The sequence below is a fragment of the Saccopteryx bilineata genome, chromosome 2, assembly GCF_036850765.1.
Source record: "Saccopteryx bilineata isolate mSacBil1 chromosome 2, mSacBil1_pri_phased_curated, whole genome shotgun sequence".
In the NCBI taxonomy this organism is placed as follows: Eukaryota; Metazoa; Chordata; class Mammalia; order Chiroptera; family Emballonuridae; genus Saccopteryx; species Saccopteryx bilineata.
In genome coordinates, this window is record NC_089491.1 from 292,905,393 (window position 1) to 292,920,742 (window position 15,350).

Consider the following 15,350-nt stretch of genomic DNA (forward strand, 5'->3'; position numbering starts at 1 on the left):
ACCAATGATGAATAAAAGTACTTCTTACCATTAATGCGACTTCTGGTGCTGCATAGTTTTGCTGATGGCTTTGTAGTCTGGTTGATACGGGGTGAGGTTAAGCTTCATGCAGGCATTGAGACTTCCATCCGTTAAACATGATCGTAGGTTGGTCTTAAAGTTCTTTAGATGTGAGAAATACTGCTCACATGCATACGTAGAGTCAAACATTGTCAGTACAGCAATACTCACACGCTGCAGTGTGTGGTATGTGACAGGAAGTGCGTTCCAAGTTTTGACAATCAGCTGGTCCGCAGGTTGAAGTTTTTTCATTCCTCCCCACTTGTATTTGCTTGCCAACTCTGCTTGCTGTCATGTAAGTCTTTCCAAATCTTCATTTAGTCACTTGAATTTATTCACCCACATGTCTGAGGCCTTCAGGTCAGCAGCTTGTAGCTCAAAATCTCTGACAGAGACACCGGAGATGTAACTCAGGTTGGCGCTGTCCACTGCACACTCGTGTGGATGGGTGATGAACTTAAAAAGACGAGTGTGCTCACGGAATTCTCCAAAGCACACTTTGAATGACTGCAGAAGATTAGATGTGAAGCCCACTAGCTACTGGAGATCAAGATGTTGAGTAGGGTCACTTGCTGTGCATGCATCTTTAAACTCTCCCAGTTTTTCAAAGTGTATTAAATGACCTGTTTCAATGTCGGTGATGAAGAGTTCCAGCTTGTTTTCAAATGCAAACACTGCTTGTTGAAGGGATAAGACTGTATTTCCAACGCCTTGCATTTTCACATTGAGCTGGTTGAGATGTTCAGTCATATCCACGAGATAGTAGAACTTCAGGAGCCACTCAGTGTTAGCTGACTCAGGATGCTCGACGTTTTTCATTTCAAGAAAAGTTTGAATTTTGTTCAGACAAGCAGCGAAATGGCTGAGCACCTTGCTGTGCAGAAGCAGACCGGGATAATTATTCCCAACTTCATCCAGCAGTGTTTTAAACTAGCGATCATTTAAAGCTCAGGCAACAATAAAGTTGACCACCCAAATGACCAGCGACATCACCTCACCAAGCTGCTCGCCACACATCTGAGCACAAAGCACCTCCTGATGTAGGATGCAGTGAAAACTTAGGATGGGTCTCTTTTCATGTTCATAAAGAAGCGCTACGAATCCTGTTTTTCCCCACTATGCATGGCACACCATCAGTATACACCGAAATAAGTTTATCCATCAGTAGATTTTTTTCTTTAGCACACTCAGTGAAAGACTTGAATAAATCCTCCCCTCTTGTTGTCTCTTTCATAGGCAAAACAGCAAGGCTTTCCTCACATAGTGTGTCACCGACAGCATACCTTGCAATCATGCTGAACTGGGATAAATGACTTACATTTGTTGACTCATCCAAAGCGAGAGAAAAGAATGGTGCTGCATGTATGTCCTTCACTTGTGTTGCCTCAATTTGATCTGCCATCTTGATGGTATAATTGTGAACAGTTCTTGCTGACAGAGGCATGTCTTTTATTCATTTGATTATCTTGTCTTTATCCGAAAAGTCATCAAAAAGTTCATTGGCAACATCAAGCATGAATGTTTTGGCATACTCCCCATCTGTGAATGGCTTTCTGTTTCTCACAATTGCTAAAGCACCAGCAAAGCCAGCCGAATTCCAGTCACCTTGTTGGGTCCAAACACGGAGTTGCTGCTGACTAGCTTGCACTCTGCATAGTAGCTCTTGACATGCTTTCTTTCTGCTGTCCCCCGCTGGATATTTCGATGCAAATGTAGTATGTCAAAGTGCCGCTTTATATTTGACTGTTTCATCGATGCGATTTTATCATTGCATATTAGACACACTGTAGAACCTGCTCTCTCCACAAGGTGAATTCCTCTGTCCATTCCTGCTGAAAAGTACGATACTCCTCATCTTTTTTTCTTTTAGTCATTTTCTTCGTCAAAAGGGTTTCTGCAATTAGCTAGCTGACTACTTGATTAAAAGGAGGGAAGTTTACTTCCTGACCTCACAATGACCCATGTACATTACGCATTTTCCAATAAAAATGTGGTGTTGTCCCAGAGGACAGCTGTGATTGGCTCCAGCCACCCGCAACCATGAACATGAGCGGTAGGAAATGAATGGATTGTAATACATGAGAATGTTTTATATTTTTAACGTTATTATTTTTATTATTAAAGATTTGTCTGTGAGCCAGATGCAGCCATCAAAAGAGCCACATCTGGCTCGCGAGCCACAGGTTCCTGACCTCTGCTCCAAATGATTCTGTTTGCTAAGCACTGACCTCGGCTATTTTCTGTCTTTTCTAGGTCCCGTGCTCTGTTATAAAAAACACACTGCTCCCTGAAGCCTGCCTGAGTTCCCCCTGTTGCTGAACTCCCCATGTACTTTCAGTGAGTACAACATCATTTAGGATTCAATTGCTCTTTAATTTTTTCCTGTTAGTTGTCTTTGACTTGCTAAGTAGATCAAAGGCTTGTTGAAGATTTTGTCTTGATAACAGTCACAAAGAATTGGATTTCTGAAGAGGTTCTGGAAAATGATAGGAGCACTTGTTCGAACTTTTAGGGTCATGGAAGGCAGGCTCTTTGGAGGAGACAACAGATGAATAGGACAAAAGGAAGGTCGCCAGGTGGACAGCAGAGGGAGGACAGGGCTGGCAGGGTACAGGGTCCTGCTCCATATTCAAGAGGTGGGATCTGCAAAGAGAAGAGAAAACATCACATGTTTAAAAAGCCGCACAATTAGTTCAGAGTCACCAAATGTAAACATCAGAGCAGGGTCAACATGGAAAAGGAAATATATACCATGAAAAATACAGAGGGCACAATACGAATAGCATGATCAAGCGTCAAATTTTGTGCTGTAGACAAGAAATTTTATAAAGTAAAATTCCATTCATTTCCTAGAACACAAAATTATTTATGATGCCAGCATGTCAGTTTTCTTGACTCACTGAATACCTTTTCTTCGCCTTCCATTAGTTCTCATTAATAATCACACAGCACCGACATCATTTATATCCAAGCCTGTAGCTAAATAGGCCAAATAAGTTGTTCCAATAATCTTTTATCTTCATCTACATCATCATCAGTTTGGGGCTCAGAAATACTGTCATTATGATCACCATTATTATGCTTATTATTTCTGTTAGCTAGTCCTTTTATAGTTTTTTTTTTTTTATTTTCCAAGCACTGTGGTAAGTGCTTTATAACTCATAAGAAACAAAAAGGATTTCTGTACATCTAGCATCTCTTCTTCTTCCAGGGCTGTTTTTATTTTTCCCTTCCATCTTCTTTTTCTCTTTCTTGAGGCCAGCCCTTCCTTGTTCTAGCTCTGTGCATCCACATGATGGCCTCTCTCTTCCTGTAGGCTTTGTGGTAGTGGTTGTGGCCTGATTACAGTGTCAGATTTTAGAGGGGCACATGTCCCAAGACAGACTGAGCCATGTCGGGGCCTAGACTTTTGCTGGAGTTTTGTTTTTTTGTTTGTTTGTTTTTTTTTTTGATTTTTTTTTTTATTAAATTTAATGCAGTGACATTGATAAATCAGGGTACATACGTTGAGAGAAAATATCTCTAGATTATTTTGACATTTGATTGTGCTATATACCCCTCCCGCAAAGTTAAATTGTCTTCTGTCACCTTCTATCTGGTTTTCTTTATGCCCCTCCCCTCCCCTAACCCCTCTCTCCTTCTTCACCCCATCCCCCTCTCCCAACCCCCCGCCCCTGTTGCCATCACATTCTTGTTCATGTCTCTGAGTCTCATTTTTATGTCCCTTCTATGTATGGATTCATCTTAGTTTTTTTTCTGATTTACTTATTTCACTCCGTATAATGTTGTCAAGGTCCATCCATGTTATTGTAAATGATCCGATGTCATCATTTCTTATGGCTGAGTAGTATTCCATAGTATATATGTACCAAAGTTTTTTAATCCACTCATCCTCTGACGGACACTTGGGCTGTTTCCAGATCTTCGCTATTGTGAACAATGCTGCCACAAACATGCGGGTGCATTTCTCCTTTTCGAGCCGTTCTATGGTGTCCTTGGGGTATATTCCTAAAAGTGGGATAGCTGGGTCAAAAGGCAGTTCGATTTTCAGTTTTTTGAGGAATCTCCATACTGTTTTCCACAGTGGCTGCACCAGTCTGCATTCCCACCAGCAGTGCAGGAGGGTTCCCTTTTCTCCACATCCTCGCCAGCACTTATTCTGTGTTGTTTTGTTGATAAGCGCCATTCTGACTGGTGTAAGGTCATATCTCATTGTGGTTTTAATTTGCATTTCTCTAATGATTAGTGATGTTGAGCATTTTTTCATATGCCTATTGGCCATCTGTATGTCCTCTTTGGAGAAGTGTCTATTCATCTCTTTTGCCCATTTTTGGATTGGGTTGTTTGTCTTCCTGGTGTTGAGTTTTACAAGTTCTTTATAAATTTTGGTTATTAACCCCTTATCAGACGTATTGTCAAATATGTTCTCCCATTGTGTAGTTTGTCTATTTATTCTGTTCTTATTGTCTTTAGCTGTGCAAAAGCTTTTTAGTTTGATATAGTCCCATTTGTTTATCCTGTCTTTTATTTCACTTCCCCGTGGAGATAAATCAGCAAATATATTGCTCTGAGAGATGTCGGAGAGCTTACTGCCTATGTTTTCTTCTAAGATGCTTATAGTTTCACGGCCTACATTCAAGTCTTTTATCCATTTTGAGTTTATTTTTGTGAGTGGTGTAAGCTGGTGATCTAGTTTCATTTTTTTGCAGGTAGCTGTCCAATTTTCCCAACACCATTTGTTAAAGAGGCTGTCTTTACTCCATTGTATTTCCTTACCTCCTTTGTCAAATATCAGTTGTCCATAGAACTGTGGGTTTATTTCTGGGTTCTCTGTTCTGTTCCATTGATCTATATGCCTGTTCTTATGCCAGTACCAGGCTGTTTTGAGTACAATGGCCTTGTAGTATAACTTGATATCAGGAAGTGTGATACCTCCCACTTTATTCTTCTTTTTTAAGATTGCTGAGGCTATTCGTGTCCTTTTTTGGTTCCATATAAATTTTTGGAATATGTGTTCTATATCTTTGAAGTATGTCATTGGTATTTTAATTGGTATTGCATTGAATTTATAGATTGCTTTGGGTAATATAGACATTTTAATGATGTTTATTCTTCCTAACCATGAGCACAGTATATGCTTCCACTTGTTTGTATCTTCCTTGATTTCTTTTATCAATGTTTTGTAATTTTCCAAGTACAAGTCTTTAGTCTCCTTGGTTAAGTTTACTCCTAGGTACTTTATTTTTTTGGTTGTAATTGTGAAGGGGATTGTTTCCTTAATTTCTCTTTCTGACTGTTCATTGTTGGTGTATAAAAATGCTTCTGATTTCTGAGTATTGATTTTATATCCTGCCACTTTGCTGAATTTATTTATCAGGTCCAGTAGTTTTTTGACTGAGACTTTAGGGTTTTCTATATACAATATCATATCATCTGCAAATAATGATAGTTTTACTTCCTCTTTTCCAACTTGAATGCCTTTTATTTCTTCTTCTTGTCTGATTGCTGTGGCTAGGACTTCCAGGACTATGTTAAATAAGAGTGGTGAAAGGGGGCACCCCTGCCTTGTTCCTGATCTTAAGGGTATTGCTTTCAATTTTTTCCCATTGAGTATGATGTTGGCTGTGGGTTTCTCATAGATGGCTTTTATCATGTTGAGGTATGTTCCCTGTATTCCCACTTTGCTGAGAGTTTTGATCATGAATGGGTGCTGGATTTTATCAAATGCTTTTTCTGCATCTATTGAAATTATCATATGGTTTTTCTCCTTCTTTTTGTTTATGTGATGAATCACATTGATTGATTTACGAATATTGTACCAGCCTTGCCTCCCCAGAATAAATCCCACTTGATCATGGTGTATGATTTTTTCCATATATTGTTGGATCCGGTTTGCTAATATTTTGTTGAGGATTTTAGCATCTATATTCATCAGAGATATTGGCCTATAATTTTCTTTCTTTGTGTTGTCTTTGCCTGGTTTTGGAATCAGAATTATGCTCGCCTCATAAAAGGAGTTTGGAAGTCTTCCTTCCTCTTGAATTTTTTGAAATAGTTTGAGAAGGATAGGAGTTAGTTCTTCTTTGAATATTTGGTAGAATTCCGTTGTGAAGCCATCGGGCCCCGGACTTTTCTTTGTTGGGAGTTTTTTGATAACTGTTTCGATCTCATTTGGTGTAATCGGTCTGTTTAGGTTTTCTGATTCTTCCAGATTGATTTTTGGAAGATTGTATGTTTCAAGGAATTTGTCCATTTCATCTAGGTTGTCTAGTTTTTTGGCATACAGTTCTTCATAGTATTTTCTTACAATATTTTGTATTTCTGTTGTGTCAGTTGTTATTTCTCCTCTCTCATTTCTAATTTTATTTATTTGAGTCCTCTCTCTCTTTTTCCTGGTGAGTCTACTTAAAGGTTCATCAATCTTGTTTACCTTTTCAAAGAACCAGCTCCTAGTTTCATTGATCCTCTGTATTGTTTCTTTAGCCTCTATGTCATTTATTTCTGCTCTGATCTTTATTATTTCCTTCCTTCTACTACATTTGGGCTTTACTTGCTGTTCTTTTTCTAATTCTTTTAGATGCAGGGTTAAGTTGTTTATTTGAGCTTTTTCTAGCTTCTGAAAGTGTGCCTGTAGTGCTATGAACTTCCCTCTCAGCACTGCTTTCGCTGTGTCCCATAAATTTTGAGTTGTTGTATGCTCATTGTCATTCATTTCTAGGAATTTTTTTATTTCTTCTTTGATCTCATTCTTAATCCATTCATTATTTAACAGCCTGCTATTTAGTTTCCATGTGTTTGAGAATTTTTGAGCTTTTCTGCTGTGATTCATTTCTAGTTTCATGCCGTTGTGATCGGAGAAAGTGCTTGATATGATTTCAGTCTTCTTAAATTTGTTGAGAGCATTTTTGTGCCCTAACATGTGGTCTATCCTAGAGAATGTACCATGAGCACTTGAAAAGAATGTATATTCTGCTGCTTTAGGGTGAAAGGTTCTGAAGATATCTATTAAATCGAGTTGGTCTAGTGTTTCCAATAAGTCTGCTGTTTCTTTGTTAATTTTCTTTCTTGAGGATCTATCTAGTGATGTTAGTGGGGTATTGAAATCCCCTACTATTATAGTATTGCTGTTGATATCGCCCTTTAAATCCATCAAAGTCTGTTTTATATATTTGGGTGCTCCTATATTTGGTGCATAGATATTTATAATAGTTATATCTTCCTGTTGGATTACTCCCTTTATCATTATGTAGTGGCCTTCTTTATCTCTTACTATATCCTTTGTTTTAAAGTCCAATTTGTCTGATATAAGTATTGCTACCCCAGCTTTTTTTTCATTTCCGTTTGCATGAAACGTTTTTTTCCATCCTTTTACCTTCAATCTGTGTGTGTCTTTTGTTCTAAGGTGTGTCTCTTGTAGACAACATATGTATGGGTCCTGTTTTCTTATCCACGCAGCTACCCTATGTCTTTTGATTGGATCATTTAATCCATTTACATTTAAGGTTATTATTGATATGTAGTTGTTTATTGCCATTTTCTTCTTTAAAGGTGTATTCCTTTTTTTTTTTTTTCTGTATTCTTTTCCCACTTTATCTGTTTACACCAGGCCCCTTAATATTTCCTGCAGCATTGGTTTGGTTGTAATGAATTCCTTGAGTTGTTTTTTGTCTGGGAAGCTTTTTATTTCTCCTTCGAATTTAAACGATAGCCTTGCTGGATAAAGTAGTCTTGGTTGTAGGTTCTTGTTCTGCATTACTTTGAATATTTCTTGCCATTCCCTTCTGGCCTCAAGTGTTTCTGTTGAGAAGTCAGATGTCATCCTTATGGGGGCTCCTTTGTAGGTGATAACTTTTTTTTCTCTTGCAGCTTTTAATATTTTCTCTTTATCGCTTAGCTTTGGTATTTTAATTATGATGTGTCTTGGTGTAGGTTTCTTTGGGTTTCTCTTTAATGGAGTCCTCTGTGCTTCTTGGATTTGTGAGAGTTTGTCTTGCATTAATTTAGGGAAGTTTTCAGCTATGATATGATTGAACAAAGTCTCTATCCCTTGTTCTTTTTCTTCTTCTTCAGGAACCCCTATGATGCAGATGTTATTTCTCTTCATGTTGTCACAGAGCTCTCTAAGAGTTTCCTCTGACTTTTTGAGTCTTTTTTCTCTTTTCTTCTCTGCTTTCATGCCTTCATTCCAGTTGTCCTCTAACTCGCTGATTCGATCCTCTGCTCTATCTATCCTGTTTTTAATTCCTTCCATTGTGGTCTTTATTTCTGATATTGTATTTGTCGTCTCCAACTGATTCTTTTTTATACTTGCTATTTCTTTGTTTAGGTTTTCAAACTGTCCCTCCATTGTTGTTCTAAGATCCCTAAGCATCCTTACAATCATTATTTTGAACTCCGCATCTGGAAGTTTGATTATTTCCATATCACTCAGTTCATCTCTTGAAGGTGTCTCTTGTGGTTTCATTTGGATTGCACTCCTTTGTCTTCTCATTTTCTTTTTTTTTATTTTTTATTTTTTTATTTTATTTGTAGAGTTGGTTGAGTCTAGGCTTGGTGTTGTCTGCCTCCAGTTTTCAGTTGTGTTATTTTTAGGTCTTCGTGGGTTGGTATCAGCTATTACTTGTAATCCACTTTCGGATTTGGGCAGCTTTGAAGTCTTGATTTGTTTGTTTTCTTAACAGGTGATAGTCTTGTTAACTGATCTCAGCAGGGGGCTTCCTTGAAACTGTATCCAGGAATGCTGTGGGTGTAACCTGAGACTCTGAAGGTCTCTTCCTCCAACTAATCTCACTGGGGGCAGGGTTTTTTCTCAGCTTCAGTAGGGGGAGGTGTATCTCAGATCTCCATGGAGACCTGAGTTACTGCCCCTCCTCCCCACTTCTTGTTTTCAGCTGTGTCTTGTTGCGCTGATTGGAGCTGGATAGATGTCCGGAGATCTCTGATCCGGAAGCACTTCAGCTCTGTTTTGTGAAAGGTTCAGTCCCTCCCCCAGCTATGGCCGCCTCCAGCACGAATGAGTCAGCTTTTTCATTTTGTTTCTTGCATACCTTAGCCCCTCACAGTCTGTCCCTCTCCCTGTCCTTTCCACTTGGGAGATAAGCTGGTCTTTTCAACCCACCTTGCTCCCTGGTCGCCAGGTAAGTGGCTGTGAGCAGTAGTTTCTGCTCTTTTTCCTCTGTGAAATCCTCTCTGGGCTCTCAGCCTCACCCCCCCCCCCCTTCCGTTCCTGTAAGCAGAGGAGATTCAGGCACTCCTTACCAGGATTATTGTGGCTTCCTCTTTGCTCCTTGGTTTTTGAGAGCTGTTCTTGCAGTTCAGTGTTGGTTTTTCATGCTGATTTTTTCTAAATTGATTTGTATTCCAGTTTGGTGTTGAGAGCTGGGCGTCTGTGCGTCTGCCTACTCCGCTGCCATCTCCATCCTCTTGCTGGAGTTTTTGGAAAAGAGGTGCTCTCATTTGGCTGGTGTCCCTTGCTGGAAGAGCCATTTGAGCCTGTGGCTGACCAGGCCAGCTTGCTACCCTGAGAGGAGGACCTGCCTGACAATGAAGTCAACACCCAGGAAAGCAGGACCAAGAGGTGGAGAGGAAACAACAGCGTCCTCCAGATGTTAAATTCTAAAACAAACCATCCCTGCCTGAAGCGGTCTTCTGGGCTTTTTGGTTATGGGGCCCCAGACATTCCTCTGTTCTTAGCTGGTTTGAATTGGGCTTTTGTTCTTGGCCACTGACACAGGAGCAGACATTATTATTTTTTTTACTAAAAGTCTCCTGTTCTTAACCATCAATATCTCCAAGTATGTGTGCTGGTGAAATACGGTAAGGTGAGTAAATTTGAAATTGAATCTATCCAACTGCCCCCAAGTGTTGCGGGCTCCTCTTTCAGGAACATTTTACATGAAGAAAGTGTTTGATGCTGCAGCTTAGCACTGTGTGAGTCTGTCCACAGAGAGCAAACAGCGCCGAGCTCCTTGTGGACAAAACCTAGAACAGAACAGGAACAGCATTGGGCGGGTTGATGAGCTGTTTGCGGGGCCCCTGTGCTCCTTCCTGCCCGAATTCTCCCCGTCCTCAAGGGGGGGTGTCAAGGGTTTGAGGCACCTCCCCCATCCAAGCCCCAACCAACAAAAGGTCCAGGCTCTCCTTTGAAAATGATGAGCAAACCCTTTGCCACCAGGTGAGAAGCCTGCTGGTACCAAACAGTTTTGCTTAATTACAGTCCACCTTGAAATTGACAAAATGACCCTCTCTGGTGGTTAGAACAGCTGCTATATTCTCCTTCTTCTAGAAGCTTTCTTAAAGGTAGAAGGCCTAAAATGAACCTTAGTGGACTCACTTGTAGAGTCTATGGTCCCCTAATATCTACTATGTGTTGGGGAAAACTGTACAAACTAGACTTCAGTGACAACAGCGCAACTCAGATGACATCCTTCAGGAGCTCCTCAGTTTGAATGACTCCTAAGTACCCAGCTAGTGTTCCTTATATCCTTTACAAGGGGACACTCAGGAGTTTACATTAAACAAAACCATCCTAATACACAAGACTAACTTAACTATGTTCAATCTCTGTCCTGGAGAAGGGCAAGGTGAAAATGGAGGTTCTCTATCAGAAGATAAAACATTCAGTCTCCTTGAAGTCTCCCCTCATTTGGCCTGAACACTTTCTGGCTTGTTTTTAAATCAGCTGATGGGAAGGATAAGTTATAAATAATCAGGCAACCAGAGTGTCCTGCATCGGAGAGAGATGACCTTTGTGTCCATTGAACATCTGGTCTAGTGTTCTCTAGGGCAAGCCACCTGAAATTAAAAAGAAAAGAGCTTTTCTCTCTTAAACTTCATGGGACTTGAAAGTGGTTCTGTAGTTATTTAAATGGTTCTTTTAAATATTTTCAGAAATACTTTCATTTTGCTGTTAAATTGGTAAGGTCCAACTCTTATGAAATTACTTAGTTTTAGTTTGAAAAATAACTTTGATTCTGGCCCAGCAGCTCAGTTGGTCAGAGTGTTGTCCCAATATGTCAAGGTTGTAGGTTTGATTTCTGGTCAGGGCACATACAAAAATCAACCAATGGGCCTAACCAGGCTGAGGCACATTTGATAGAGTGTCAGACTGGGATGCGGAAGACCCAGGTTGGAGACCCCGAGGTCGCCAGCTTGAGCGCGGGCTCATCTGGTTTGAGCAAAGCTCACCAGCTTGGACCCAAAGTCGCTGGCTTGAGCAAGGAGTTACTCGGTCTGCTGAAGACCCGCGGTCAAGGCACATATGAGAAATCAATCAATGAACAACTAAGGTGTCACAATGAAAAACTGATGATTGATGCTTCTCATCTCTCTCCATTCCTGTCTGTCTGTCTCTATCTATCCCTCTCTCTGACTCTCTCTCTGTTCCTGTAAAAAAAAAAAAAAAAATCGCCTGACCTGTGGTGGCGCAGTGGCTAAAGTGTTGACCTGGAAATGCTGAGGTTGCCGGTTCAAAACCCTAGGCTTACCTGGTCAAGGCACATATGGGAGTTGATGCTTCCTGCTCCTCTCCCTTCTCTCTCTCTCTCTCTCTGTCTCTCTATCTCTCCTCTCTAAAATGAATAAATAAAAAAAATTTTTTTAAATCCCAATGAATAAATAAATGGAACAACAAATCAATGGTTCACCCTTCCTCTTTCCCTCTCTTTGCTCCCTTCCCCTCTCTTTAAAATAAATAAATAAATAATAAGATAATAACTTTGTAGATGTAACTACATTGTTGAATTCTTGATCTTTAAATTTTTTTTTGGTTCTAAAATTTTGATAGGCACATATAGTTAATGGGGGAGATACAACTCGCAACAAATAAATACCATTAATTGTTCTCTTTTTGAAATGTTCCTCTGGCGTTGAGATACCTGACTTTCCTTGTGTTTCTGTCTCCTTCTCTTTGCCAGGCTTTCATCTTCAGCAAGAAGTTTAAACTGGTTCACCCTGTGTCCACCTGCCCTTGGACCTCTTTTCAATATACACCTTCCCCCGGGTTATTCCATCCCACACCATGACTCTACTTAATTATCTTTATAGTGTGGTTTTCTAAGTTCGTATTGCTATAAAAAATCTAGGTCGATACATGAAACGGAGTGTCAAACATCTACCTGAATGTCCCATAGTGACTCAGATTTAATTTAGTAAAAATGAACTTATAGTTTTCCCCAAAACCTAGTTCTAATTCATTTCATGGCATCCGACGCCCTATCTGGAGAACATGCTACCACCTTTCCTTTGCTTCTCTTTCCTCAACCAGCCCATTCCCATGTCCTATCTGCTCTGTCCCTTTGAAATCTCTGGCACTTGTCTTTGTCTCACCATCCTCACTGATGTTGCCTATTCGGGCATTCAGCATCTCTTACCTAAACTATTACAAGAGATCTCATTTTTAACTCAACCTAAACTTTGTAGCCAGAGTTACTTTTCCAAAGTCAAGTCAAATAATGTTTCTCTCCTTTCATCCCACAGGGATTTCTGTTTCACAAGCATGATTTTAAATTCCTTAGTGTATCAAACAGAATCCTCACATCTGTCTATTGACCACCTCTCTGTATCAGTTATCTCATGCCACAACAATGCTCTGCAACAAACAACTGCACCATCTCAGAGACATACTTTGGAAACGTTCATTGTTCTCTTGTCTGGGGTGGTCTGCTGGGTGGCTCTCCTGAACTTGGCTGGAGTTGCTTTAGTGTCTGGGGTTGGCTGGCCTCTCCTGGTCTAGGGTGGCCTTAACTGGAGAAACTGAGCAGCTTGGCTTGGACTACTACCTTGTCCTCCAGCAGTCCAGCCTGGGCATGCTTAATGCCAGTGACTTTCAACCTGTGTGCCACAAGAATCTTTCAAACCTGCAATACCTGACTTTTTAGTTAGGGGCACTGATCTCCTTTCTCTTAGGTTGTCAAATTAAAAAATAACAACAGCCAACACAACAATAGCCATCTGGTGTGAACGAATCAAAATTATACCTATTTTTATTTTTGTCAGATCCGCAAAAAATGTATTGGGGGGGTGTGCTGCTGAATTTTAGTAATTAGTTGATGTGTGCCGTGAGATGGAAAGACTGAAAAATCACTGGTTTATGGGGATGACAAAGGTTCAGAAGGAAGCAGGAACAGAAACCTACATGGCTCCTTGAGGCCTAGGTTCAGAGGGAGCACACTATCCTGTCTGCTGACTCTTATTGGCCAAAGGAAGTCATAAGACTGCCCAAGGTTTGGGGCTTAGGAACCAGATTCTGCCAATTTAATGGGAAAACCATGAAGTCATTGGCTTGAATTTTAAGGGATGGAGGAGAGTGTAGGGGGTGGGGGTAGAAGTGGAGTCTTCATTGCATCTTTGTCTTCACTAGCGTGTTCCTGTCTACCCTGGCCGTCTGTACAGACTGGCTGGCAGCCTCCTGAACACATCCAGCTCTCTGCACTTCTGTCTGGTTGAGCTTCTGCTGCACCATCTGCCCGGGATTCCCCTCCTCCACACCCCAGCCTGGCCCCAGTCCCCACCAGCTTGTCTTTCATGGTCTGGCTCTTTCCTGACCTCTTCACCCTGCCTCCTCTGTCAGCGTGTCCCGCCTCTCCTTAGGTCTACAGAAGGCCCGAACCATCCTTTGTCCTCAATTGTATATACGCTGGTGTTCCCTTGGAGACGACAGACCTATTCAAAGCAGAGACCCTTCTTAATTCCTTTCTTTTTACCCTTAGAGACTGGCACAGCCTTGTTAAATGCTAAGCACTCTATAACTCTTGGTTGAATAAATGTTCAGCCGTGAAGCAAGTGTTAGAAATGTGATTTATAAAATCTATTCACTCGTCTTCAGATCCACAAAATCGCTAAAAAAAGAAGTAGCTCGTGAAAGTGATTGGTGTGGGAAATAATGTTTTTAGGTAAACATTTGAGACGAGCTTTTTTTTTTCATTTTGAATAGTATATTTTTAAAAAGAGAGTTGAAAACATTTCCAGCCCCTCTTTAAAATTCACCCCAAGTAAAGAAAATACGGAAGAAATCATACATATCATTTTAGAAAAATGTCGTGACATTTATGACCCCAGAGACAGACAGTGATCCGAGCAATGACAGATCACTTGTCATAGAGGAGGAAGGTGACTCTAAGTATCTGGGGTAGGTGTGTATGTGTGTGTGTGTGTGTACACAAAAGTCATTACAGGAAGTGCAGGTATGTGGAAGTTAGGTCAGGGCTGGAAGCCGAGGACAGGTGTTGTTGGAAAGTCTGGATACGGAACTGTAAGGACTTCCTGCTTCTTGTCCTCACCCATCGTAGTCATATGACTACAGAATTCCTGTTCCCCCAAAAGGGGTCGTTGTCTGGAGAAACTGAGCCGAGGCAGCTCAGGCCCCTGAGGCCCCAGAGAAGAGTAGGAGTGGAAGCTAAGCTGGAAACAGGGGAGTCTGTTTGGAAGTCTACGTGCTGAATGCCGAGCCCCTTTTCTCATCCAGTTCCAGAGGGTCCTTCACCGGAGAACCCAACTTCCCCAGAGAAGACATCTTCACACACAAACACTTGGGGCCCGTGGCAAAGAATCTGATGAACCCCCTTTGAGCTCCCCTGTGCTGGACTCCCATGGCTCTGTGCGCTGCTGCCACAGCGAGACACTTAGGAAGCACTTACTCATAGTACACTTACAACCCACACCGCACTTGCACAATTTTGAGTGCACCCTTAAATTTTGTGTCCCAGGTATTTTGCTTGCCTTACCCACTCCTGGCCCTGGCATCCAGTATACTCTATAATGCTCCGATGGTGAGAGCAGGCACCAATAATTGCCGGATATTCAAAGGAAGCTTCCGATACCCAGGAAAGACCCCATGACAAACGAAAGGGAAAGAAACCCCGGAAGTGGGGATAATGCATGGTGAAAGAGAAAACTTGCAAGGAACTATAATTTTGGCATCCTCAGAGAGAAAAGGAATGCTACACCTGTTTAAAAAAATATCAGGTCAAGAAAAATATCAGGTCATAATGAAAAGAGAAAAATTCAGAAAATATAAAAACGATTGTGGAAATTAAAAATATAATGAAAAAAAATTAAAAGTAGACAGCTTGGAAGATAAAATTGAAACATATCTTAGGCAAGAGAACAAAAAGACAGAAAGAAATTAAAGAGACAGTAGGAAAGGAATAAAATTAGAGTCCATTTAGAATATCCAATGCCTAATTAACAAGGGTTCAAAATGGGAAAAGGAAATTATTAAAAAATGCAGATACCCAGGGTTCATCACTTGAGAACTCTGGTTCAGGAGGTCAGCAGGATGAATTAATGCA

The 15,350-nt window shown here is 40.8% G+C and overlaps 1 long non-coding RNA gene across 2 annotated transcripts in view; it reads left to right on the plus strand.

Moving 5' to 3' along the window:
• LOC136326032 (uncharacterized) overlaps positions 1-15,350 on the plus strand; it is a 146,202-nt gene that overhangs the window by 122,540 nt on the left and 8,312 nt on the right. Inside the window, exons 2-4 of one of the 2 annotated variants that reach the window (XR_010729375.1) lie at positions 2,314-2,397; positions 9,425-9,881; positions 11,976-12,246. This is a non-coding gene — a long non-coding RNA (uncharacterized lncRNA). Of the gene's footprint in view, positions 1-2,313; positions 2,398-9,424; positions 9,882-11,975; positions 12,247-15,350 lie in introns of those variants that run through there. The other variant, XR_010729374.1, reaches the window with a different exon arrangement.